General features: G+C 40.0%; 1 protein-coding gene across 4 annotated transcripts in view; it reads right to left on the bottom strand.

Annotated features, from left to right (window-relative positions):
* ANKFN1 (ankyrin repeat and fibronectin type III domain containing 1) overlaps window positions 1-27,962 on the bottom strand; it is a 527,248-nt gene that overhangs the window by 185,891 nt on the left and 313,395 nt on the right. The window contains exon 1 of one of the 4 annotated variants that reach the window (XM_016154887.2): window positions 14,368-14,697. The exons of the other annotated variants lie outside the window; for them this stretch is intronic. The gene's annotated coding sequence lies outside the window, so the exon portion shown is untranslated. Of the gene's footprint in view, window positions 1-14,367; window positions 14,698-27,962 lie in introns of those variants that run through there. 4 annotated transcript variants of the gene reach the window in all.

Consider the following 27,962-nt stretch of genomic DNA (forward strand, 5'->3'; position numbering starts at 1 on the left):
TACATATAGTTGTTGTTATTATTATTATTATTATATCATCATTATCATCATCATTATTCTACTACCATAGATAATTCTGTAGGCCAATTAATATATGAGAAATGGTCTGAAATAAAAACAAAGAACTTAGAAGATCGATATCTTGCTAAACTTGTAGAATTTAGAATTATAAATTCCTATGTTTCTTATTACCAAAGTTTATCTAGCAAGTGCTTAGTTATCACTTAAGAATAAGATCAAAATTACTTTAATTATTACTATTCAGTCAAATTTTGTTACTGGATATTGCATGACAATATTAATTCAATATTGTATAACAATCAAGATTAAGTGGAAAATGTGACCTTTTGATTTTTAGGAATAAAAAAAAAATATCATGGAATTGACTCCTGAATTTAGACTTTTTCCTGGGGAATTTCAAGAAGAGAATTTACAATTGTTTATAAATAAATCTTCAAACAAAAACTGGCAGTGGAGATTGGCCCAAATAGTTCCTATAGTCTCTATCATTTCTGTAGCTGGAATTTTAGTTCACGTGTGATGGTTAACTTTATGTGCCAACTTGACAGAGCTAAGGGATACCAAGATAGCTGGTAAGACATTATTTCCGGTGTGTCTGTGAGGATGTTTCTGGAAGAGGTTAGCATTCGAATCAGCAGACCGAGTGAAGACGATGGCCTTCCCCAATGCCAGTGGCATCAACCATCCAACATGTTAGGTGCTCCAGTAGAGTAACAAGGTGGAGGAAAGGTGAATTTGCTCTCCATTTTAGCTCAAACACATATCTTTTCCTGTCCTAGGACATTGGCACTCCTGATTCTTAGGATTTTAGACTCAAACTGAGACCTGCACCACTGGTTTCCCCGGGTCTTCGGCCTTCGGGTTTGGATTAGAACTCCACCACCAGCTTTCCTGGGCTTTCAACTTGCAGATGGCAGAATCATGTGAGCTAATCCCTCATAATATGTCTCTTTCTATGTATCTCTGTATATCCTATTGGTTCTGTTTCCCTGGAGAACCCTGATTCATACCACGGGTAACTTACGAACATTACTGCCATGGTACACAGAATGTACATTTTTTGAGAAGCCTCCTTTCCCTCAAATAAACATCGAAAATGAATATGCTACAATTCAAGGAAAATGGAATGAATTTAGGGCTTTCTCAGCAAAAAAATTGCCTCATATGAAGCATGAAAGCATAACTTATGATTAAGTCAAAATATATAATGAATAAGAAAGAATTTGGAGGGAGAGATAAGCTGTTAAAATAATGGGTATAAATGTTCCATGAGTTAAGAAATAGAAATAAACTCTCATAACATTCACTTTCTTGATAATCAGCTGAACATTTCAATTCGACATGGGATTAAATCCTCTGCTGTGAAAGAATGATCTTTCTTACTTTAGTTGTCTAACTATCATGCATTACACTCAACTTTAGATATTAGATTTGCAATTGCAAGCAACCTTTCCGGTGGATGAGTAGGAATGGTGACTATATAGTACACGAGGAGGTGGTGACAATGTCCCATTCATGTTCCAAAACGGCTGATCACTACTGGGAACCAAGGGGTTGCAGAACTGGCTCCCAGGAGGTTTCATGCATTAGTGCACTCAATTCTCACAACAACCTTATAGAGTAGGGACTGTTGTTTATCCCATTTACAGATGAGAAAAGTGAAGCTTAGAGAATTAAGTGATATCTTCAAAGGTACATTGTTCAGAGATGAGATTTGAACCTAGGCTTGTCTGCCCTCCAAATCCCATAAGTCCTTATGTTCTTAACCATGAGTTCATTAAGCAACAAGCCAGAATGAAGTCTGCTCCTTGGCCTGAAGGAATGGATGCATCCATCTTGAATGAATACAATTAAATGGAGACCCAGTGCTGAGGGAATAACCTAGGCAAACTGCCAGCCCCACAGGGACTAAAGTGAGATTATCTTTGGGTCAGAGATTTGGGGGCTTTGTCAAGCGCTTTAGTGCTTCTGCTAGCGTTAGACAGATGGGAGACTGCATTTGAACCACTCTGCGGTGTGATCTTGGAACAGTCAAATAAGCTCTCTGAGCCTGTTTCTTATCTGTAAAAATTGGTTAATAAGAGCCCTGCCGATAGTAGAGTTACTTTTGCTGTTTAAAGGGTCCCAAATTTCCTTTAGGGTTCTGCCTTCTCTCTTAATCTCAGTTTATATGCTTTGGATGCTGATGTATGTGACTAAGATCTGGCCAGTAAGATGTTATAATACCTTGGCTATAGAAATGTGACCTAGCGAGATTCAGGGAGACTGGCCCAGGCTCTTGGGCAGCCATTCATTGTTGAGGATGAAGCAAACATAGAGGAAGTCAGAGTCAAGAAATAAAAAAAGTATCATTTGGGATCCTGACTCAAGCTGTACCTGAGCCGTATTTATCCCAGGTCTTTTCAGTTAAATGAGTTTGTTGGTTGGGGTATTATAGCTGAAAATGTCCTAATTATACTATATACTTGCTGTGCAGATAAAATATGGTTTTACATAAACATTTAACAAAATATCTGGCATATATTAAAAATACAACAATATTAGCTATTTAAATTTTTTTTCAGAGTCTAAGCCTATACTTTGGGAACTTAATTACTTTTACATTTTTAGTTTTTTCCTTTATATATTTTTAAACTTTCCTTTAGGCTTTAGTAATATTCTTTATTTAACAGTCTAGTGTTGTAGCTAATAAAAATGAAAAAATTCAGCCTAACTAGTAATCATATGTGTAAATAAAAAATGAGATTGATTATCTGGTTAAAATATATAATTGTATTGCAGTCTTGAAATCCACTTAACAATACTATAAAAAATCCTTAAAATGTCCACTGTTTTTAATCCAGAAATTTATTTCTTATACTCTCTATTATGAAAACCACATAAAATTCAGGCAAAGACCTGTGTATTACAATATTATTAACAATAGTGAAAAATTGGAAAGAAAGCCTAAGTATTTTTTTCTTTTTTTTCCTTTTCTTTTTCTTTCTTTCTCTTTTAATTCAAAAGATACCCTGCAGGGAAAAGCCTAAGTATTGAATAACAGGGGAATGGTAAAGGAAATCATGAGCCAGTCATGGAACTGAATATTGTATATCTATGAAATAAAGATATTTATGAAAAATTGCTTAAAACAAAGAAAACGAACATGTATACGGTTAAACAAAAAAGGAATAGTGAAATGTACACATATTAAGAATTTAGTCATGTAAAATATTTCACATGTATTATATCATGTAAACACAGGAAAAAATGAAGGAATACACCAAATCATCATTTGTCAAGGAGATTCAGAGTGCAAGACCTGTGCGACACGTCCTATAGGAGTTAGAGTGTGCTGCCTTTTGTGTCAAAGTGGTGACTCGGGCTGTTAAGATGCATTAACAGCCATATCTAGAAAAAATATTTGGGCTGTTGAACCAGGGGCCCAGTCCAGGCATCATCTATCAGTTCTCCCTGATAGATGGAGACTTAAAGGAAACAAACCGAAGAACGTTTTCCCAGACAGGCAGGGTGAAGTATGGAATGAGGATCCCTTCTACACGGTAGGTCCATTCACCCTTTGCATTTCCTTCCTTCAGCCTCCATTTAAAACTGTAACTGTTAGATTGGTGGGTGAAGACATTCCCCAGGTCACTGTAGTCTGGGGAAGAACCTACCCTAATACTGTAACAAAGCCATGTTTCTCTGGGTTCGGTTGCTTCTCCACGAGCCACTCTGGTCATTTGCAGGTACCAGCTTCCAACTTGTCTCTATAGCACCAAAGCCTTCCAACACTTCAGAGGTTTGGCCCAGAAGTTGCTCTGTTTTAAGTTCTTCTGCCTTTCATGCTCCCTATCACAGCCTTTGCCCCAAGAGACAGATGTTTGAGAGCAATGGATTGATGCCACCTTCTCTAGATAGAAACAATGCTCTTCTAGGGCTGCTTGCTTCTATTGCTTGAGGACCAGGAGGCATCCCCCTAGCTTGTTGAAGTTATATGCAACTCCAGGTTGAAATAGTTGTTAAGGGTATGCATTCATTCATTCATTCATTTACTCACTCACTCACTCGACAAATACTTATTGAGATATACCCTATATTAGGTACTGTTCTAGGCACTAGCAATTCCGAGGTGAATCAGGAAGAATGGTCCCTGACCTCCTGGAACTTACGCTCTGATGGGGGTCAAAAGAAATAATCATAGAAACAAGGACACAAGACAATTTCAGGAGGCAGTAAGTGCTAAGAAAAAAAATTAAACATTAAAGAGTAAGTTAAGGGGGGAAGTGCTACTGGAGCTGGAGTGATAAGGAAAGAAACCTTTGAAAGAAGAAACAAATAATGAGCTCAAGTCAACCGTATAACTATGTGAAGGAAGAACAGTCAGGTTGAGGGAAGAGCAGATGCAAAGATGCTGAGGTTGAAACGAGCTTCACAGGTTCAAGTCAGAGAACAGCAGCTGTTCGGCGGGAGCGGAGTGACTGAGGATGAGCAGTAGGTGCTGAGGGTGGAGGGGCAGGTGAGGCTCAGTCATGAGGAATATTCCAGCATGGCAAGCAATCTATATTTTATTCAAAATGCTCCAGGAAGCCACTGCTGGTTTCTAAGCCAAGCAGGGGTAAGCTCTGATTTCTGTTTTAAATGGCTACTCTGGTTTCTCAAGAGAGAAATCTGGGCTTTAAGGGGTCAAGAGGGGAAGCAGAGCCATCGGCCAGGGGTCTGTTGCAGGGGAGGAGATGACGGTGGCGAGGACTCCCTGCCTGGTGAGCAGGACTCTTTTTCCCTGGGGTGGCCATCTCCTTCTGAGCCAGCAGTTCTGTAGTTTTTATCTCTTTTTTTGTATCTTTGGAAACTGGCAGAACTCAGAAAACTCTCTACCTCAAGTCTATAGCCCTGTCTGCCTTTGCTGGCGTTTGTGGCGATCACATGGGTCTGGCTCTGGGCAAACTGCTCTGTCTCAGGTTTCTTTGGGTTCCCCCAGTGCAGCCCCACTGCCACGGAGCCTAGAAGACTCTGCTAAGCAGAGATGGCCCTCTCGGTCTCTAAGCAGCCTGGAACCTGCTCATCCACTAGGCTTTGTGGGTGCCCTACTGTTCACATGTGTTCAACTCAAGCGTGGGCATACCAGTTAGAAAACAAAAACAAAAACAAAAAACAACCCCCCCCCCCCCCCAGAAAGAAACCAACAACAACTTTCGATGGCTCATTAAAATGGCAGGAGGGAAGACTCCAAAATATTTTTGGACACCAGATAGCTCTTCCTAAACAGAGTTTGATGAGTTAAGTGTAAGCGAATCAGAACATGTGCATTGGATTTCTCTTCACAGGCACTTTGGTTTAAAAATGAAAGGCAGGGATTAGGGGAATGAGGGAAAGCATGGCTCAGTTTTGCAAAGGCTTGAATGAGAGCTTCACAGAATGGAGGGCCCCAAACATGGTGAGAATTTCCCCCTGCCCTAATTTCTTTCATCCCCAGACCGTGAGAGCTACTTGATATATGTGGCATTTTGCTACATTTTCCTTGCAGGCACTATGTTCCTGGTATTCCTTGTTTCTTTGCCAAAGGCCTTATTATGCTGTGGGTTAAAACTATGCATCACCAAAGCCCCTTTGACTTAAACATCCTAAGAAGTTCACAGACTTTGTTCTCATGGGATCCAGGTTTTTGATGGCAAGAAATGACTCTGTCTTTCCGGCTGTGCTGCAGCTTCACAGAGTTGAGAGAGGGCATTATCTTGACACCATTTGGGAACTCACACCAGCTCCGCGACCTTGAGCAAGCCAGGAGTTTTATCTCAACCTTAGCTTTCTCTTCCATAAAATGGGGACAACTCCTTATCGCATCCTGTTTTCTAGAGTTGTTTGGGGGGGGGGGCTGTGTACATTGCAGAGCACGTTTCAATAAAGTGTTGGTTATAATGAATGTGCCAGGAGGTTGTGAATCACTTTAAAATGAAGTGAAATGTGGTAGAGGGTGCAATGAAATGAAACTGTGTTCTCTTCTTATCTCTTATGCTGAGACGGGTGAGGATGTAATTTAAGTTGAATAATTAGGGACAAATTCAAAAACAGCATCTCTTGCTGCCCATATTATATGGTTGTCCATGGCTTAGAATCCTAGAATTTTAGAGCTTGGAGAACATCTTGTTAATATCTTTATTTTACGATTGAGGAATCTGAGGCCCAAAGAGGGAAATGACAGGCCCAAGTTCACATAATTACCTTTCTAAAAATTCTATGATGACTATGGCTGGGAGAATGAGGTCCATTCTTAGCATTCGGAACATCACAAAGAATGGGGCTCAGTTATTTGCAGAGCATTTTCTGAGCATCTTGTATTTTTAATTAAAAAAAAAATTCTCCAGAGCTTAGCACAGTTCCTGGTATGCAACAGATATTCAATAAAATTTTGCAGAATGAGTAAATGAATGACAAGTATGAGGTAGGACAGGGAGGAGCATACAGTCTAGCTATGGAGACGAGATACAGATGAAAAAAACCTTGAAGCATTTCAAGTGAGAGCAAAGTGATGCAATGCAAATAATTCTAAATAAGATAAAAGAAAACTTTCTTCTTAAGAAAAACAGATTTTTTGACTGAATGGGGTAATGCACATCTCCTGAAACAAGCAAGACATATGTCGGTTTTCATGTGGTAAACCTGTAGTGTTTTTCTGTCGTTAAGCCCTCCTGAGTAAGTCGGCCTATGAGTCAAGCTGAGCAATCACTCTTGGGCAACACTCTGATTTCAGCTCTTGGTACAGGGACGGACACTTTGTAAACAGGGCCAGCCACAGCGCTTCCATGTTATCTGATAAATGGACAATAGTGGGAGAGAAAGGGTGATTCTTCATTTTGGATTTTTAGTCTGCAGCATGTCAGCATGGAGTAGTCAGTGGCCTTCTTTCTCAACGTGCAGAAAGATATTAAGAATGATGGCAAGGGACAGTCAGAAGTGAAGCCAAGAGAAGAAAAAAGGAGCAGATGTAAGGACTGAATTTAAGTCCCTGGATTCAGCCGGCCGTAGGTCCACCCTTGGACTTCCAGTGACATGAGCCAATAAACGATTTTTCTCTGAAAGGGTTTCTGTCACTTTTATTTTAAAATGTTGAATACAATTGGCAAGGAGCTCTGTATGTAGGCTTATTAATATCGGGTGGGGGAAGCTATGTAAGTTGATGAAGATGAATGGATTAATTGTAAAAGCCTGTGGTATTTGGAGGACCTCACGTCTGGGGGTGGAGTTTAGGGTTGAGTGCTAAATCATGAGGGAGAGTGGGCAGTTACCTCTGGTCTTATCTGGGAAGCAGAAACGGCCACACTTCCACCTCTGTACTGACCCAACAGCACCTCTACTTGCTGGCCTCGGGACCTGAAAGATTTACCACTATGTGGATTAAGTAGAAGTTCTCGAAGTGTGTTCTTCTGACTAACATTTAAAAGGACTATGGGTTCAAATATATTTATTTTCTTTACTTCAGGACATTTTGGATACAACTCCTAATATTCCTTGAGAATCTCCAAGAGGCAGTTGGAGTATAAGATAAATATTTCCTAATCTTTTTTTGTACAAATAACGTTTTAGTTTTGTTTTCCTTTGATTGGAGCAGCCTCTCATTAAACATCCTTTGCTCGGCCTTGAGTTAAAGCATCTTCTCCCCAGAAGACCCCGGCAAAGAAACATATTGCTTGGGGAAAGTAACGTATTATTTTAACCTCTCTTCCTTACACAGAACATTGGCGATACAGAGGTGAGACGCGTGGAAACGCATGGCTCAGAGATCAAGAATAGAGTATTGAGGAGAAAGAAAGAACAGTACTGGACCAGTTCAGAAAGTGAGATAAGGGAGGTGATGGTAACCGAGAGAAAAACTAGACCTTTCCTAAATTAAGGAAATATTCCTTTAATACTCTTGAGCCCCAATGACTTTCGTGGCTCTAATTACCTCTTAAAAGCAAGCAAAATAGTTTACGGGAATATTTTCTTTTTCCTTTTTAGCGCTAAACTCTAAGAAAAAATTGATGACATGGCTCCTTATTTAAGAGGCATTAAATAACATAACGGATGGTCTTCAATAGCAAATTTATAAAAGACTCGGAAACATCCTTCACATGGCCGTGTCATCTATTAACATTCATCAAAAACCAAGGACACAGTATGAAATGACAGCTCTTTGTATGAATATCTATAGTAAACTCAGGTCATGTTGCCTGTCACATTACTTAGTGATCTTAATTCACATAGGGATAGATAGGGCACCTAACAAGTTAACCCAATGGAAGCCATCAATATACACCGTCTACTCTGTTAGAACCTTAGTTAACTACTAGTGGAAAAGCTGAGACTAGGGTATGTAGGGCAGGGTCATTTAGAAAGTAGGGGGGTGGGTGGGAAGGAAACAGTAGGAAGAAGGAGTGAAGGGGAAGGCAGGGTGGAAGGGCTCAAGTGGAAGCAGCCTTCAGACTATTCAGACTCGTGATGATTCCGCAAGGATGCATCTTGCCGGCCATAGAATTAAATTCAAATGAGGGTAAAATTTCCACAAAATAGATGGCCTCGCACAGTGCTGATATAGTGAGGCCTGAGGCCCTAAATCAGAAATTGAAGAAATATATAACATAGGGTTCAAAATGATGGTTATTTCCAAATGGAGGAGAACTCCCATGCTCAGATAAACGGTGTTATTTACAAATAACTCAAGCACAATCGAAAAATGTCAAGAAAACCAAACTTCATTGTCCACTGATTTAAAAAGTTCTATACTCTGGTCTTTCCAGAGAAAAACCAATAACCTGACACTCCTACTGGTAACACTTATTTTCGTGTGTTCCTGCCTCATCAAATTCTGTGCCCTTTAATTATTTTGCACATATGGTCTTACACTTGGCCTCCAGGCCGTGACAGTCCTACTCAGGTTCCCAAATCCCTGGCCACAGCCTTAAAATTCAGATTTTATTAAACATTGCACCATTTATTCAAATCTTGGGTTTCGTCTCAAAATATCAGGGAATCTTTAATTCCCATCAAACCTATGAACTACATCAATATTTTTTATAATATTAAACTAACACAGAAAGAAAGACATGGAACAGAGAAAGAGGCAACAGAAACTGCTCAGAAGATGGTTATGGTCTAGATGTGGATATCAAAGGAAAATGCCAGAAAGTAGATAATGATAGGGCTGGAGCTTGAGGGCTAGGGGGAGGGCTCTGGGGAGGGCAATGCTGTTCACTCCCTAAAAAAAGTCTTTGGAGAGGGGAGAGAAGAGAACTAATAGGTTTTACGAGTCCCAAATGGGAAGAACCATAGAAGATAGACTCTGAGTCATGAAAGGGAATTTTGAGATCATCTCATTAATTGCCCAGCATAGTCACTTACAAGTGAGAAAACTGAAGCCCAAGTTGACTATCATTTCTCTAAGATCAGATAGTGGCAGACCTAAGGTCAGAGCCTAACTGTCTAGACTCCCAGCTCAGTGTTGCATTTGCCACACGCAAGTATGGAGAGAGATGTTCTGCTATTTGGAGACCTGGGCTGACTTTGAGGGGTCTGAAGAGCACAGGGGAAATGGGATATGCTTGGGAAATTACCCCAAATCAACAGAAAGACAGGGGAGAAGTGTGTATGTAGACTGCAAACTTTTTGGAATTTGCTTCCAGTTTCCTAAGGAGCCCCTGGGAAGAATGGCAGGGAAACCCTGAGAATCCTCTGTTTGGGAGAGATAAGAGACAGAGTAGGCTCAAGATGCATGAAAAATGCCTGTGCCAGGCCAGGCAGGCCTGCAGCCCGCAGACTGACGGTTCACATTTCAGGGACAGGATAGTGATATCGATGGAATACTCCTTCAGAGAAGAGGCTCCACATATTGAATAAGTAACATCATTCGGTTTCTTTCCAGACAACACGAATCTGCTGCAGTCACTCTGTGGCTTCCTTTTTATGTGTTTGACACACATTTACCCACCCTCTCACAGAAGAGATGTTCTTTTCCCAGAGTACCCCAGCATCTTTCTATGGATATAATTTGTGGACAGCTCCTGTGGGAACCAGGGTCCCTCCCTGTCACCACCGCTAGAGAGACTCCAAAATTGCCTGGCTGGAGGTGGGGAAAATTCCCACAAAACACTTTCTCTCCTCTTTTCCTTGCTCTCTTTGATCTTTTACAAAATGTAATGCCACACAATGGTAGCCTCGGAGGTCAGATGTCATTGTTAGTCCCTCCGAGGAGTCTTTAAGTTGAGAACTGTTGGAAGCCCTTTGGGATGGAGGCTAAGGTACAACAACAGGTATCAGAGGGACTATGACAAATGAGAATGGTGTCGAGAGAGCCTGTTCAAATAAACAGTTGGATGCTTGGAAGTACAGCCTGAAGACCTCAGATCTTTCTCTCTCCTCTGTTTCCCCCCCCCCCCCAAAACAGAAGATTAAGTTTGCTGTGAACATGAGCTGATGAAAAGAATTCAAATAGTGCTTTGAATAGGACCCCAGTCAGACCCACAGGAGAGCTACAAATTGCTTTTGGAGACACCAGTCTCCCTTTACAGAAAGTTAGCATAAAGCCCACATATCTTCTTTCTATAAGGTACTAACTTGTAAATTAACCTTTAATGGTGTATAAATGATGTTCTGAAAGAACTGCTTATGCAGCTATATTTATGATCTAGAAAATTGCAAATATTTACAAGATTATAGGTGTTAATGGTCTGTCAAAAATGTTTGTATATTGTACATACATTAAACCCCAGTTTCAGACCACCCTGGTATAAAAGACCACCACTCTCTAGTCCCATATAGTGTTTCACTTTGATTCCATATATGCCAATCCCTATAATTAGCCTGTTCCCTAATATAGATCAAGTCCACTTTATAGGGAATTCTCCCAATAGTTTTCATTTAGTTTAAATCCAGTACCCAGGCCACCTATGTAAACTGTTTGCTAAATGGCCCAGGATGGCCAATCGATCTTATGTCAGCCCTTCAGAGGCTCCTGGGCAATGGCCTGTGAACTTGACCGTCTTGTTTCTGAGCGGGCCCCACTGCAGGGCCTAAGTGCCTCTGTTTTGATTGCTTTCCTGAAATAAAATTAAGCATATATGCATGCTCCCATGACTCGGCCTCTCTGCTGAGGTTTGGTGACTCAAGCTCTAAATGTACATAAGCCACAGACACAATTCATTTCAAAGAACAGCTTATCATTACGACAGCACCTTAACCTAGGTGCCTGACGACGGAAAAGGACATGGAGCAGAAGGAGACAATCTCCTTTCTCCTGTAATTGTTAATCTTATCACGGCTCCTTTCTCTGGATGATCTAACTGCGTTACTGTTCCATGACGGGTGTGGCAGGAAGAAAATAAAAAGGGTCACAGGTTGTTTTGAAATGGTTATTCCATTCTAGTTTATTATCTCATTTGCACATTTTCATTAATGTCAAGCTGTTTCCACGGCTGTCTCTAGATGATCTGTCTCCCGAGGCATTTGCCAGAGCTGTGTCTGCTGCTTAGGAATTTAGAGAGCACGCTTATTTTCCAATATTACGAAAGGAACTGTCTTCCCACCTATCCTGATACAAACACGCAGGAATAGGTTTTGCCAAAGTCCTGATGTGACAAGATTAACTTCTGAATTTTTGTATAGATTTTCAAATAATCACTCCTCCTACTGCACCCCCCCCACCCCATTCTCCAAAACAGAGCAGGGAAATAATAAAACCTATTTTCCCTTAAGCCCTGTAACGAGCCCTGATGACACGTACTTAATTCTTTAGGCTTGAACCCATTGAGATCTCTGTAGAAGTCTTAAGTGGAGCCTACAGGATGACCCCAGGCCCCAGATGAGGAGCAGAATGCTCCCAAAGTGAAGGGGAGAAACTCGTGACTGTTCCAAGGCATTGCAAGCTCTGTTGGGGAGAGTGTCTCCACTGGTGCTCTTCCGCCTCTCTCTGACAGGATTCTTTCTACCTGCCTAGAGTTTGGGAAAGTTTCGTTTAAATGATATTCGATTGATCCTTGGAGGGCTCAGACCTAGAGATTCCATAGTAGCTGTTCTAGAAATCTCTCCACTTTGGAATGCCTGTCAGACCTGTTAGGCGAAGGATTCCCTATCTGGGATCCTGGCTCTTTGGGGACCCACACTGGAGTTACAGAAGTAACTGGGTTCAGACTGTGAAGGACAACTAAAATATGGTTCTTTTTGAGAACTCGGATTCTATCAACTTAATGTGTTAATGTTAGTTTTCCTACAATGGCAGTTTTTGATTAATAACAAGATGATGAAATTGTTTTTCAATAATTGCATCTAGGGTATAGACCATAAGCTTCAAAATATGGAATCTGAAAAGAGATCAAAATAACAAGTTTCATGGAGGTGAAAAGTGGGAAACCACTGGTTTAGGGGCTCCATGTAGGCTGCAGAGCACCAGGTCACTGTTTGTATTGCTTAGGTGCTGAATGAGAAACCGAAAGTAAACACAAAATGCACATTCCACTTAGGAACAGATTCCAATCTTTGTTCAATTGCCTTTTACGTTTATCTAGGAAGACAAATGGCTCAACAGCCAAATGCATTATATTTGCATGCTCTCAAAATAGGGAAATCGGTTAGCTTTCTAACTCGGGAGGTGATTCTCTTTAAGTTGGACACATAATTAAGCAGCAGCCTGGGCACAAGGCAAGTGAGGATGGACCCTGGCTGCTCCACAGTGTTGTTTAAGAGACAGAGAACTGGCATAGTCACATAAATAGCCATGTGTCTACTCCCCCTGGTGAGGCTGGCAGGGGCTGGGAGGGATTCATCTATTGTTTCAAACCTTAAAAAAATTTTTTTTTGACTGTTATGGGTTTGGCAAAACCCCAGACATACTTTACCAAGTGCTTTTTTCCTTCATTTTTTAATCCCATGTGTATTCCAAATGTAATCCGTATGTTACTGATTCATTTACACTTAACTCATCAAAAATGCTGGTTGGGATGAATTAGTTGATGGATGCCCAAAGAGAAGCATGGTCCCCCTTTAAAGTAGATGTTAGGAACCTTTTCCCCACTCCACCCGTTTGCCAAATGTAGTTCAAAGTGAATCAGCAGCCCCACCCCCACCCCCACCAATTTTTAATAACACGAGAAAAGGCTATTCCAAGGAGCACTAAATTTGGAGAAATTCTTCATTCCACTCTCCCTCATTTAAAAATCCTTGTGTATTTTAAGGGAAATCTAATCCATATGCTTCTGATTCATTTACACTTAAATCATTAAAATGTTGTTTTGAACAAGCCACTTGGTGAACGGAAATGAGTATGAGCCTTCTTTTATTATTATTTCTTCAAGTTCTTTTCTGCAAAACAGGAAGTCAAATTGGGAAAGCTGAATACCCAAAAGTTTAAATTTGGGATGATAATTCTTAGGCCACCGTGGTTTGGATAAATCTATTTCTGGTTATCCTCACACGAAACCCAGTGTAGCGCTCTGCTTGGATATATTCTCCTAATTGCATGTAATTAACTAAATTGCACTGGTGAATAAGTTACTTCCTTTAAGCAATTTGAATGGAGTGTGTGTGAATGTATGTAAAAGTTTATGTGTGTGTGTGTGTGTGTGTGTGTGTGTGTGTGTGTGTGTGAATTACTAAATCTTTTGTACTCTAAATATACCTGGCAAGATGGGGCTGAAAAGGAATTGCACACTGAGAAACAGGAGAGAACTGACATGAAACAATTTACGTATTTGCCACAAGCATTAATAGGAAACACACAGGATATAGTCCTCTTCAATTAGTCCTAGTTAAAGGCTAGTTAAGATCACTGAACCAGTCATCGTGCTCCCTGACAAAGTAGAGGAGCAAATTGTTATCTCCTTTATCTTGATAATAGATGCCAGTGGACTTCACTCTCTTTTTAAAAAAAAAAAAAAATTTTTTTTTTTCTTTCTTTCCTGAATCTCATGGTAAAAATTACTCTGGAAGCACTTAACTACTGCAACCTTTTCATATTACAGAGAAGAAAACAGAAGTCCGAAAGGTAGTGACAAAACTGGAACTGGGACATAGAAAATTTGACTCCTGATGTCAAATTGTAGCATAGTGGTTAAAAATGAGGACTTAAGTGTGTCTGAATATTCATTCCACTGTTCAGTTGGTGGTGGTTTAGGCCTGTTACTTAACCTTGCTGTATCTCTGTTCCTTCAAAACTGGGGATAATAACAGTATCAGTACTATAAAGCTGTGTGAAGATTACATGAGCTACTCCATGTAACACTGTCCACATATAATAAGCACTCAACGAATAATAGCTATATGCTATTTCTACTCCTCTATATAGTTACTCTATATCGCTTATATTTTGGAAACTTCATCAGGGCAAAGAGATATGCCTACCATTTTAGGAATAAGAGACCAGTGGTAGCTCCAGTGGGCCAGATAATTTGTTCTGAACTCCTTTCTCTTCACCGGCCCTTTATTCCAAATCCTGCCGGGTGGTGGACAGGCTCCATGTGTACCTAGCTTTGGAGCAGAAAGCACAAGGGTCAGGGCCTTCCCGAAGTGGAACGCTGAGCAAAACCCTCACGTCCTGTGGGCCTGTGAGGGCAAAACGGAGACAACTTAGAGGGGAAAAAACATTTTATTAATGTTGCTATTACTTTCACATCTATAGCCTACTGTTGTCTTTAACATATGATTTTCGAGCCACAGGAGGGCATTGTTATTTCTAGTTTGGACCGTGGATTATGAAGTTCCTAAAAGTCCACCTATCAGGCAAAGTCATCTGAATCTCAGTAGAACTGTGAGATGGAGATTTCATGGCAAATAAAAACACTTTATCATTTTAATAAAATCATCATGTGTAAGTAGACAGAGGCAAGGAGGAGTGAACTCTGTAAACCCTTACCTAGCTCTTCCGTTTAGAATTCTAAATGTCCAGAAGAGAACTTTAGCAGCAACAATCTGCCACAGAAGCAGGTGTTAGTGTCCAGATTTTTCCATAGCTTGGATTGAGGAACTGCAGCGAGGTTTCGGGTAGCGTTTGTATAGGAACAAGGTGAACACTGGCAGAGCACTCTTGGAAGGGAGGGTCGGTGGGGAGCAAGCTGGGGAAGGTCAGGTAAGCAGCGCATTTCTGCTTTGGTCCCAGAATCCCCTCTGGGAACTCCGAAGGCTGCTCGAGAAAACCTATGGCAACCTGTTTTCTAGATCCAGGGTGACACATCCTTTAATATTAATTTCTTAAATTGTCCAAAGGAAACTCTGGCTATGCCTGTTGCCACGGTGCCAAACATCTGGATGAAGGTTGGGGGGCAGGAGTCCCTAGAATAGTCTCGTGTCCTCATTTGCTTGAGGCCTGGAGGGTCAGTGACTATGAGTAGATTGGCAAGGTTTCTGAAGAGGCCATTGTCCTGGGAGAGAAGTTGGGAATCAAAGCGGAGGGTTTTACACACTGCTGGAAAATGCTCCCACTGTGTCATCTGGGTGTCTGCAGGCACTGAGCCTGTGGGACTTACCCATTTTTTCCAGTTATGAGCAAGAGAGAGACTCAGTGTTTAAGGGCCAGTGAATCAATCAGTCATGCAGCAGGTTGCATTAATGAGGCCCCATTGTTTGCAGCTCCATTTGCAGCTGGAGGCAAGGAACAGAGGAATCCTGAAGGTCCTTATCTGCTCCAGGATTCAAGGTCTCTGACCATTATCATAACCTTCTCCTGCCAGCGTTCCTTAGTGGGAAATGACATCTCTGTACCAGGACCACAGCCTCCTCACCATTATCATCGTCACCATCATCACCATCATCATAAACTACCATCAACATAAAGTTATTGAATACTTATTATATCCAGGCACCAAACCAACGGCCTTAAGTTATCTTTTCATTATTCTACAATAACACTTTGAAGTCCATACCATCACAATCTCCTTTTTATAAAGCAGTAAGCCAAGGTTAACTGAGCTGAGTCACCAAGATAGCAAGTAACAGATCTAGGACTTGACCTCAAAGCCTAGGACACCGATCATGATGTAGTTAGGTAATACAGGGCTAACTTGAATGAATGAATAACTAAACAAATAATTACAAAGGCCCATTCCGACTTGACTCACTTCAGTGACTCTTGGTAATTTTGGAAGATAGTATTGTTCGCCAAAAGAGATAGACTTAGGTTTGAATTCCAGAATCGTCACAAATAATTACAAATGCCCATTCCAACTTGACTCACTTCAGTGACTCTTGGTAATTTTGGGAGATAGTATTGTTTGCCAAAAGAGCTAGACTTAGGTTTGAATTCCAGATTCGTCACTTTCTAGATGTGTGGACTTAGGCGGGTAATTATTTTTCAGCTTAATCTTGTATGTATAAAACAGGGATAATATTAACCATTCTGTAGAGTTATTGTGAATGTTCTTTGATATAATACATAACGTGCCTAGTTCATGGTTGGTCCTTAATACATGTTACACATTATTTTTAAATATTTTAAACATTGACATTAATTGATAATTGCATGTAGACTAAAACTATTCTTCAGGGGAAGAAACTATGGGCCAGGTGATAGTCAGAGGAAGCTGGCCTCATTTTCTGCCCTCTTATTCCCTCATTTTTGGAACTTCAGAATGTGAGCTTCCCCTTCTTCTGCTCCTTACTCCAGTTCGCAGCCTCAAACAATTCTCTACCATGAAAAAAGCAAACCCCATGAATCCCCGCCTCCTTCTGTAAGGCTAGAGATCTAGAGGAAAGGCCTGGCCATGAGAGGCTAAAAGGAATACTACATTGTTCTTATTCTGTAATTTGCAAGAGGAGTTACTTCCTTGCAAGCTCACAAATAATGAGTTAAAATCAATTCTTCTCTACTGACCAATAAGATGGCTTGTCTTGGGTCTTTGAAAATGTTTTCATTCATCTTTTCTAACTCTCCCCAGGCTGTTCTCAGACTAACTCTAGTACTGGCAATGTACACTGCTGGACAATGAAGGAATTTAAAATGGAAACAGCCACTCTTTGAGCAGGTTTCGGCTCATGGCACATTCTTTCTAGAGGCAGAATTATTATCTACTAATTTTTCTCCATAGTATATTTGCAGTTCTTACATAATAATAATAATTCTCATTATTAAAATATGGAGGCTTAACAAGTAATGAGAAATTATAACCAAGGTACCCGAGCATTTTAGACTTGATTGTATTGAATGTCTGAAATTTAACAAGCTGTGTAAAAGTTGTGTGATATACAATAGTCCAGTGAAAAGCTGACCCATTTACAAAGCATGATTGGGTTACACTTACCACAGTGATCTTCCTGCTTTGTAAACAGGTTACTTTTTCACTAGGGTAACATATAGATTAAATTTCCATTAAAGAGTAGCCACTTCTAAATTTAAACAATTAATTTTGACTTCGTTGGGGGACCAAAGAAAAGGTAGAGATGTTCTCTTCTCTTTTTACAAGTCTGGTTCTTACAAGGCGTATCCCCTTCCACACTGCCTCAGCCTAAACGGAGTAGTGAGTGTCCTCTTCCGGGGCAAATGTCTGTGCTTGGTGGTCTGTGCTCAGAGAGAGCTGCATCCTGCATCCCAGGTGTTTGGAGCTGTGCTGTGACTCAAAAGCAGGAAGCCTGAGACAGCCAGATTTACTTCCCACCTCCTCTACCCTCTCTGTACCCTAACTAGTGTTCTTCCCAGTATAGTCTATAGTTCAGCACTCAGCAGTCTTTACCAAAACACCTTCAACATGGAGCTGGTACAGAAGAGAATCATTCAATCGAATGGCCATGGTCGAGGGTAGGCTAGAACCCAAGACTTACTTTCCCCGCTGCCTTTTGCCCCCAACCTCACACCCTCCTGTAGGTGTCCATTATCTTTCACCGTTTCCTCTTCCTCTCCCTGGCCCTCTCTGATAGCGTCATTTAAACCTTAGCGTTAATGGATTTCAGAGGCTGGATCTGGTGGCTGGAGGCAGGATGTACAGAAAGTGGTGAAGGAGCAGGGTCCTCTGTGCCTGAGAGTTGCCATTTATTTGCAGCCAGAGCCACAAGATTGGATTCCTCCCCACCAGAGCACAGGTCCCCCAGTCCTCTACTAGTCTCCTTCCCCAACATCTCTTCTCCCCACTTCTGGGATACAAGGGACCTGGGGCTCATGCTCTCAGTGTCCTCTCTTGATCTCTATCCTTGACTCGTAAGGTTCCACCCCAGAGGCTCTGAGACCAGTGGTCTTGGGTCTGGCCTGGACATTGGGCTTTTTTAAAATCCCCCTGGTGATGTGTAGTGGGACTCTCCTTTACGAGGAACCACAAGGGTGTCATTTCCCCAGGGAAATCAGACTGTGCAGGCTGGAGGAAAATGGATACTGGGGATGTAGCAGTCCCTCCTCCACAGAGACATGTCCAAGACCCCCAGCGGATGCCTGAAACCACGCATGGTACCAGAACCTCTACCATGTCTTTGCCTACGTATACATACCTATGATAAAGTTTAATTTATAAAAATAGGCAAGGGAAGAAACAAACAGCAATAACTAATAAAATAGAACAATTACAACAATATATTGTAATAAAAGTTAAGTGAATGTGGTCTCTTTCTCTCAAAATATTTTATTATATCAGAGTCACCTTTTCAAGGAAGCACTTTACGGCTCCTTTTTGGCATATGTGAATTGCCAGTATCACTGCTCTTGTGCCGTGGGGACATTATTAAGTAAAAGAAATGTTACCTTGAATACAAGCCCTGGGATGTCGCAACAGTTGGTCTGAAGACCAGGGCAGCTACTAAGTGACTAAATGGGCAGGCAGCATATACAGCGTAGAGACACTGGACGGAGGGACCATTCATGTCCCAGGTGGGATGACGCAGGACTGCTCAAGATTTCATCACACTACCCAGAACTGTGTGCAAGTTAACACTTACAAATTGCGTATTTCTGGACTTTCCCCTTTAACTTCAGATTGTGGGTGACCGTGGGAAACAAACTGCGGGGAGCGAACGCTCGGAGCAGGGGGCACCAGCGACCAGATGACCGAGGGGAGGGGACGACCTGGCCGTCCTGGCTGTGGAGGAGGAGTGCTGATTCCACCAAACACTCTTGGTGCGATTGCACGTGTCGATGCTGTAGTAAGAGGTCTGGCGTTACTTTCACTTGAGAGAAACACTAACTTCGCGTCACTGATGCTTGGGCTCCTGTTGGCCACGTAGCACTGTCACATAGGCAGAACGTTGAAATTAGCTGAAAACACTCACACCTTGCTCTCTTTTGGGTACTAAAGTGCCTTGAATGTTATAAATTACCAATGATCTGCGGTCATGGTGGGCATGGGGCAGTGGTTCAGGAATCCCGATATGCTGAGGAATTATTTTATTTGTTTTGATTGTTTCGAACAATTTTTTGGCGCTTGTTCAGGTGGAATGTTTTAATTTTCATAATAAACTACTGGTTTGGCATTAGAAAATTTTTCAAAAATACTGAATATCTCTTCTCTAAGTCCTTGAAGAATCTCTGACCTTGAATGTTCCCTTATTAAAAACTCAGTTTTAAGAAATAATATTCAATAAGGCCTGCCCAGAAGATGCGAAGATAATATGAAAATGCTCAGAATAGTCTGGGCTCAGCGTGAGAACCCAGTCAAGGTAAATCGTTTGTTATTCCTCCAGGTGTCCCAAATGTTACATCTGGAGGACGCTGGGCCCTCACTGTGCTGTATGGCTGGACCTCTCCGCCAGATGCTTTTACTGTCCTGGGCATTGCATTCATCTGGCCTCTATGAAGAATGGTTTAAAGACCAGCCTTTGGAAATTTACTGTTGAACTGATAGTAGCAATGCATTTTCTGAGGACCCACAGGAGAAATTACATTGAGGCCAAGAGCAGTTGTATTTCTCCTGAGAATCTAGATTTTTTTTTAAGGTAAAAACTTTAATTTTTAAATAGTTTTAGGTTCACAGCAAAATTGAGAGGAAAGTACAGAGATTTCCCATATATCCCCTGTCCCACACACGAAAAGTCTCCCCCTTTATCAACATCAGGCACCAGAGAGGTACGTTTGTTACAACTGATGAATCTACATTGACACATTATAATCACTCAAATCCATAGTTCACATTAGGGTTCATTCTTGGTATTGTATATTCTATGGATTTGGACAAATGTATAATGACACGTATCCATTATTACAGTATCATACGGAGTTATTTTCACTGCCCTAAAAATCCTTTGTACTTCGACTATTCATCCCTTCTCTCCTCCCATAGTTATCCCTTCTCCCTTCCCTACGTCCTAGAATCATTGATCTATCTCCATAGTTTTGCCTTTTCCAGCATGCCATACAGAAGCATACAGTATGTACCCTTTTTAGATTCTAGGTTGTTTTCTCTCATGCCTACTATGAATTTTGTTTCCTTCCTTACTCGGCTGCGGAGGAGTACAGCATTAATCTGTGACCCATTTTTAGTAACCATGTAGAACCTTATGGATGCATTTAGTTAGGTTACCAAAGTAACCTCTTGTTTCACCTAATTTTTTCTTATCTCATCTTTCTTACTCCATATTCCCTCAATTATTATTTTTGGTTTACTATACTGCATGTATTACAATTTATAAAATAAACTTTGAAGAAGGGGGAGTAAAACGAACAAGCAAACGAATAAATGCAGTTGGCCCAGAATACATTTAAATGAATATTTTTTGCAGATTTACTACCCTAATTTTTTTTTTTAGTGAAAAAAGCATAACAACAAGAGTTCCATTCTTAGTATTGTCAATGGTTAGCTGTGTAACTCTAGAGAAGCTACTTTATCTCTCAGGCCTTCTGTTTCTCTGCCTGTAAAGAAATGAAAATACATGATTTTTAAAGTCTTTTTCACTGGTGACAACCTTGGATATTGGCATTCTCTGAGCAACCCATAAAGATACTGAATGCTAGATGGAAGCCAGGTTGTGAGCCTATGTTCTGTGATTATGCTACAGAGCACACAGTTCACAATGGGGTACCTGACAGCTAACTGCCTTGAACCAACTTGGTACCTTCCCCCGAGGATTTTATAATCTAATAGATATTTCTGAAATTCATTCTCAGTATCCCAAAGAGTGGCCATGTAGTAAGCATTTAATAAACATTTATTGAGTAAACAAATGAAGAGATAAGTGAATAAATTAACACATTCTTGAATAGCTTCTCAAATTTTGGATTTTTTTCCTTTTAAATAAATGTTATTTTATTTATCAAAACAACATCTATATACATAAAGATTGCTACATACATACAAGTGTTATTATTTATTCAGTATACAGATATTTCTTGATGGGCATGTGGATTCCAAGTCCCCTTACTATACCTTTGTGGTATATCCCTCCTCTCACTCCCCAACCTTAGAAGGGAAATACTTCTAATGATTTATGATGATACTTTGGAAAAAAATATTTCCAGTTATTATTCCTAATTAGTACCTAAACATCTAGCTATTCATGTTATGACAATTAAAATTAAATTGTGAAAACTTCATGGTGTGAAAAACTCATTATTTTTATTGGTAGCAACTTTTTAATAAGTAATTCTTTCTTTTGTTTGTGTCTGAGGGGATGCTTCATATCTCTTACTATATCTTAAAGGGGCTCATAACTCAATACAAAAAGGTATAGACCATTGATTTAGAAACAGATTTGTAACTCAACTCCAGCACTATTGGCACTCCTTTTATAAGCTATCTTTACCTGTTGCTTTGTTTTTCTATTTTTAGTTTCCTAATGTTCATATTCCAGGAATCACTTCATGGACCTACAAGATCTCTTTCTACAGAAGTCAGGAGGGCCAGTTACTTTTTTTTTTTTTAATTCTCTTGATAGAATATGCATTTCCACGTTAGCCTTCCAGCTTCATCCTTGGTGGAAGTTAAAGTAAATGAGATGAGGTCAAGTAGGTGGTCGTTAACATCAAAACAATAAGTGGAAATGAAAACCGTGCAGTTCTGACATGAATGGTTAATCTGAAAATTTGGACATCAGAAAGAAAACCTTTGGGGTAGGAAGAGATTTACCCTCTCTGCTAATTACAAAACAAAAGTCTTAGCTGATATAAATGCAACCAAGTCAAATGTTGGCTTAACTACTATGAAAACTGCCCTAGAAACAGAAGCTTCACACACATACAAAAATCGCCCACATATACTTTCTTTCTTTTTTACATACACTTTCATATGATTTCATTTATTACTTTACTTCCTGTGTCACAGGTCGTGCTTTTAGGAGCACCTCTCATAAGTTACAGTTGAAACATGATTTTATACTATTGCAGAACCATGCAAAGCTCCCAATTAATGAAATACTGAGTAAACAAATTTGTCTTTATTTGAAAAAAAAAAAGACTAATTTTTTTTTTTATTAACAAGACTGTATATGGCTCTAGTTATGAGAAGCTTTCTTTTTTTTTTTTTTGGACAGAGATGAAGTATAAATACATTAATAAATAAAATGATGTGTCAGGTTTCGTTTGTCCTCCAACTTTCCTGCATGAAAAAAAAGTGTTTGTATTGTTCAAAAGTAATAAAGTTTCAAGTGATAATCAATGATGGCCATAGCATTTTAAATATATGATCATACATAATTGTCTATTGTATTTAGAAGGGAAACTCTGGGCTGCATATCATATATTTATACAGTGACGGAAACTGTAAAAGCAGCACCGAGGGAGGCTAAGCAAGCAGGAGGCGAATCAGCCGTTGGCTTGTTTAAAGACAGATAACTCACGAGGGCATGCTTTTCCCCTTTCACTTGAGAAGAGCTGTAACATGATGTATAGATCTAGTTTATGTGGCATATTCCAACCAGATGCTTTAAGAAAAGATACTCTGCGGGGAGAGCTGGTACTGATTCACTATTTCAAATAATAATACCTAGGGCACACACTCCTAATCAATTCTGCCATTCTTTTTCATGAGTTGGGACTTGACTTCAAGGGCCTCTGAACTACCGTTTCAATAGATTGTAGTTCGCATGTAAGATGAAACTTATTTACCATGTGTTTTGGAGCAAGGGAATATAGCAAAGGGTCTGCGGAATGTTGTAAGTAGGTATAGCTCAACACTGCCTGGATCCTAAGTGAAGAGTAAAACTGGGTGCTTTAAAGCCAAAATTTTCAGAGGAAATAGAGAATGGAAGATTCTTGGGTTGTCATTTCTGCTCCATTTTTATGAGAAAATGGGCCTTTTGTTTGTATGGAGATGGTGGGGGCAGGCAGGGGAGGCTGAGCAAGCGGGGCTCCATGTCCTAACCCTTGTTTCATTCACTGTACAAATATATACAATAAAACTATTTCACAGAATTTTTTTCCTTAGAAAAAATGCTAAAATGGTGTAGCAGAAAATCCAGAAGCACTGGAAGCTGCCCCAGTGATTAAATCTCAATAAGTGCAGTGGGACTATTGACTTTCCATGTGGAAAAAAGTAAAATCCCTTTTCTCATTTATCTCTATATGAAAAGCCAACAGACCCACTGCTCTTACTGAACAATCTACCCTTCCTCACTCATGCCCGATCACCTCCTCTTTTATTTACCAGGGCCATCAAGAGTCCCTTTGGGGAATCTGTCTCCTATTCCAGTGTCTATTTGTCTATCCTTGTGATAATATGTACTATCACAATGACTAGTTTTATAAGTCTAGCTATCTGTTCATGGCAAATTGGCCCAACATTTGTCCTTTTCAGAACTGTCTTGGCTATTTGGAGAACTCTGTTCTTCCAGGTGGAGTTTAGAATCAATTTGTTAAGTTCCATTAATAATTGTGTTGGTATTTTGATTGGATTTCCTTTGAATTTATAGATTAGGAGATAATCCACATTTTTGCAATGTTGAGACATTTGGTGCATGGACATGATCTATCCGGCCATTCACCACATCTACTCTGAGGTCTTTCAACAACCTCTGCTTGTGAAATCTCAAAGGTTAGGATGATCTCAGCTACAGGCGAGTTACTTGCTGATGACAGCCCGAGCTGTTCTAGCCAGGCTGTACGTGGCTGGGGAATTTTCAGCTCCACTCCATGCTGTCCCCACCTCATTGTCTCCCTGCTCGCCTTGGTCCTAGTCTCCCCAGTGGGACCGAACTGCACCGCCCACAGTGTTAACTTGCTTGATAACGCATCTTCCTGCTCTCCCTTCTGCGACGCACTTTCTCACTCTCACTCATGTTTCCTGCGATCGCCTCCTTATGAACCATGTGTGCCTCCATCCTCGCCACGGGGTCTGCTTCCGGGAAATCCTTGACGGGTATTAAATAGCCTTCCAAGCCAAACGTAATAAAATCTAATTCACAGAACCTAAAAGCAAGAAAACTCCACCTGTGGTAACCACTAGGTAGGGTCATTTGGGAGAAGAGCATGGGCTTTTAGGCCTGATAGATGTTTGAATTCTAAGTTGCCATTTTTTCACTATATGGCCTTCATAAACCTCTGTCTTCCACCTATGTGAAAACAGTAATTTAAACCTCATGACATTGTTCTGATTATTAAATGATGTGTTAAATCTTATATTCATTCTATGAATCTTTATTTCTCCAGGCATAACTTCTGTAAGGAACAAAGTTAAATAACTGGCACAGACTGGTATGCAATAAATGGAAACTAAGGTTATTACTGTATATGGACAAATGAGAGGCAGAACAAATCTTGGAGACCTTGGGACGTTTGGGAGTAGGGACATGCGTCTGTCATAGGTGTTGTACAACAGGGCTCTTTGTGCTCTGTATCACAAGGTGAGCCTTTGAAGGCATATAAACCTGGGTTCAAATGCCCAATGTATTAGCTGAACGACCTGGTAAACTCCTCCGGGGCTATTTGTGGGATGGCGATCATGATGTCCACCTGTGGTGAGGAGCCAGTGAGATAATGGACATAAAGTCCAGGCCTTCAGCAAAGTTACTTTAAAATCTCCCTTCCTACATAAATCTACAAGCAACAAACAAACATGACAAACAAACAGAGACTCTTGGACATGGATAGTGGGTTAGTGGTTACCAGAGGGAGGAGGGCAGAGGGGAGGTAACGGGGGTAAAAAGGGTCAAATATTTGGTGATGGAAGGAAATCTAACTATGGGTGGTGAACACACAATGCAATATATATGCAACATCCTGTTGAATCATACACTTGAAAATTATTAGATTTTGTTGATCAATGTCACTCCAATAATGTTTAATTAAAAAAAAAAAGAAAGAAAATTTTAAAAAAATGCCCCTTTTTGAAGATCTCCTGGTTGCTGCCTACTGAGTACAATGCATCACTTTCTCCTGACGTGATAACATGTTCCATCCAAAAGTATTTAGAAAAGTCTGGTGGACACCTGTTCTGTCCAATTCTTCAGTATTAACAGTGGTTAATACAGAATACTGCTTTTTTATTCACTTAATATAGGGAATAGTCGGAACCCTGCTATCTATCATCTAAGAAGTTTTCTAGAATGTAGCTTTAGAGCAAACATATTGAGGCCAAATTTGAAGGCAGGGGGATGAAATAATTCTATTCAGTCTTAATAAACAATCCTAAGACGAAGACAATTAAGTGTGGAAGAAAGAATATGAGTTTTAGAGTCAGTTAGACTTGATTTTAATTGTAGTTCTGCCATTTTCTAGTTACATGTGATCTTGGGCAGAAACTTCATAACTGACCTTTAGTTTCTTCAGTAAAATGCTGAAACAATCCCATTTTGCAGTGTTATTAATAAGATTAAATCAAGTAATTAGGAAAATACATGTGTATAAAATGCCTGACACATAATTAATACTCAATAACAGTAAGTGGTAATAACTGCTATTACATAGTTAGTGTATAACTGAAATATTTACTCTAGCCTTTCCTCACCTAAGGCTGCTAGTCTAAGGTATAGAATATTTGTGGGAAATTTGTGTTTTACTTACAATACCTGTAGTGCTTAACGTTTATAAGTTTAACTTTTAAATGACCTGCATTTTTGTATATTATATATGAAAATTTCTAAATTTCCTCTCCTGTACCAAATTCAGACCTGGGCCTCAGCTTACCAAAGAGCCGATTCAAGTTTTCTTTATGTGGTGCTGTTTGCCAATGAGTTTCAGCAGCAGTGCTGTGGTTGTCTGCAAAGCAGCATCTATTTGTCAATTAGCTGAGTAGCTTATTGTATTTTTTCTTGGAATTTTATAAACATGAACCAAAATGGAAAACAGATATGATTCTAGCAATAAGCATAGATTTAAGAAGGAAACCATTCTGTACGCTGAAACTAGCAGATCTTTACCTTTGGTCTGATGTTCTATCGACGTAAGCTGGTTTAACTGTATATTCTAAGGTGAAGAAAATTAAACAGAACTCTGGAATGAGTAATTGACACTTGAAGCTTGTGCCTAAAAGGCAAGCTTTTATAATATTAAGTTTTTTATAATATTAAGTTTTACTAATGGAAGCTTCGTTATAATACATATGGCCACCTTTCAACATTCATGTGTTAGACTGTAGCATAATGTTTAGTGATGTATGCACATCAATAGGAAGCTGCCTGCACTTCTCAAAAGTCTAATTGAAAATGGGAATTTCCTCTGTTTCTTTATGGAATTATGACAACTCACATGGTGACACTGATCACGTCAGCTAAACTGAAGTTCTGATTAGCAATTCCCCATTTTGTTTCATAAAAATCGTAACATTTATTATTAATTAACTATCTGTGTAGTAGACTAAGTTCTCCAAAGCATCAGCTCCACCAATGTAAAAATACACAAGGAATTTATAATGAAAATAATAAGAAAACAAATGGGTCCAACAAACACAGCTGGGCAACTTTGTAACATGAACCGCAGCCAGTAATTTGGGCTACAGAGGTGGGTTATTAGGGGGTGACTGATGCTATTACGTCTCTGTAGGGATTTGATCCCTTCGAAATTGGTTTCTTGGAGGTAGAACAGATAAAAGGTCTCGGTTCAACCTTCACTGGAGTCTCTGCCCATGACGCTGTGACTGAGGTAGGTTTGCTCCAAACTCATAAGTTAGGAAGCTTCAAGTGTCAATATAGGCTGCCTATATTCCACTTATATTTCCAAAGCAGTTTGGGAATCACCTTGCAAGCACTACTGATTTTTCCTCTTCTGATTGGAGGTGGTGGTGGTGGTGTGGAATATAGAAAGGAACAACACTGACCACGATTCCTCTTTTGGGATGAATAATATATTCTTCTTACCAAGCGGTGCTATCTTGACAGGCAGGACCATTTTAACCTGATTCAGGGGAAGAGACCCATCTGCTTTGTTCTAACTGACCTTTAGCAGGTCAATGCTGCTTGGCTTCTCTTCTTAATAAATTGCAACACAGCTATCCCATTAAAAGAATCCATAAAAAATGACTTAGTGCTGTAGCAAAACTACAAAAACCAGTTAACTAGCACAGCTCTTACAGGTTTGATTGAAATTTCAGAATAAAAGTAAGATTCTCCAGTTTTTGTAGAGAAGTGCTTTTCTCTTGATAGTGCCTCTTAGCCCGCACTCCTATTTAGTTTTCATTTAACTGACATAATTGAAAGGGACTTGGATGTGTTCTCCTTAAAAACACTGTAAATAAAGTGACTTATCTTCTATACAGTTAAAATGGTATTGCTTTAAGTGTTTCCTATCAGCCTTAATATGTTACTGACAAAATTTAAGTATCACCATGGAGTCACAGTCCATACAGATTTAGATTTTAAAGCTGACATGCAAAAGTTACTAATTGTCAAAATTACCAGCGAAAATTCATCAAGTCACCCATAAACTACACTATGGAACCATCTGTTAATAAGTCCACAACAACCAGTGTAGCAGGAAAGGTCGCTATTTAGTAAAGCAGTTATCTTGTGTTTAGGAGCCATGATGTTAAAAAAAAAAAAAAAGACATCTTTAGATACTAGAATCGCTCTCCACCTGATGAGACCTTTACCCATTAGAGTCATAAAGTGCATGAAATCAATGACCTAAGGGCCCAGCAGCTTCAGGCCTCCCAATAACTCTTGTG

Source organism: Rousettus aegyptiacus, unplaced genomic scaffold (assembly GCF_014176215.1).
Source record: "Rousettus aegyptiacus isolate mRouAeg1 unplaced genomic scaffold, mRouAeg1.p scaffold_m13_p_6, whole genome shotgun sequence".
In the NCBI taxonomy this organism is placed as follows: domain Eukaryota; kingdom Metazoa; phylum Chordata; class Mammalia; order Chiroptera; family Pteropodidae; genus Rousettus; species Rousettus aegyptiacus.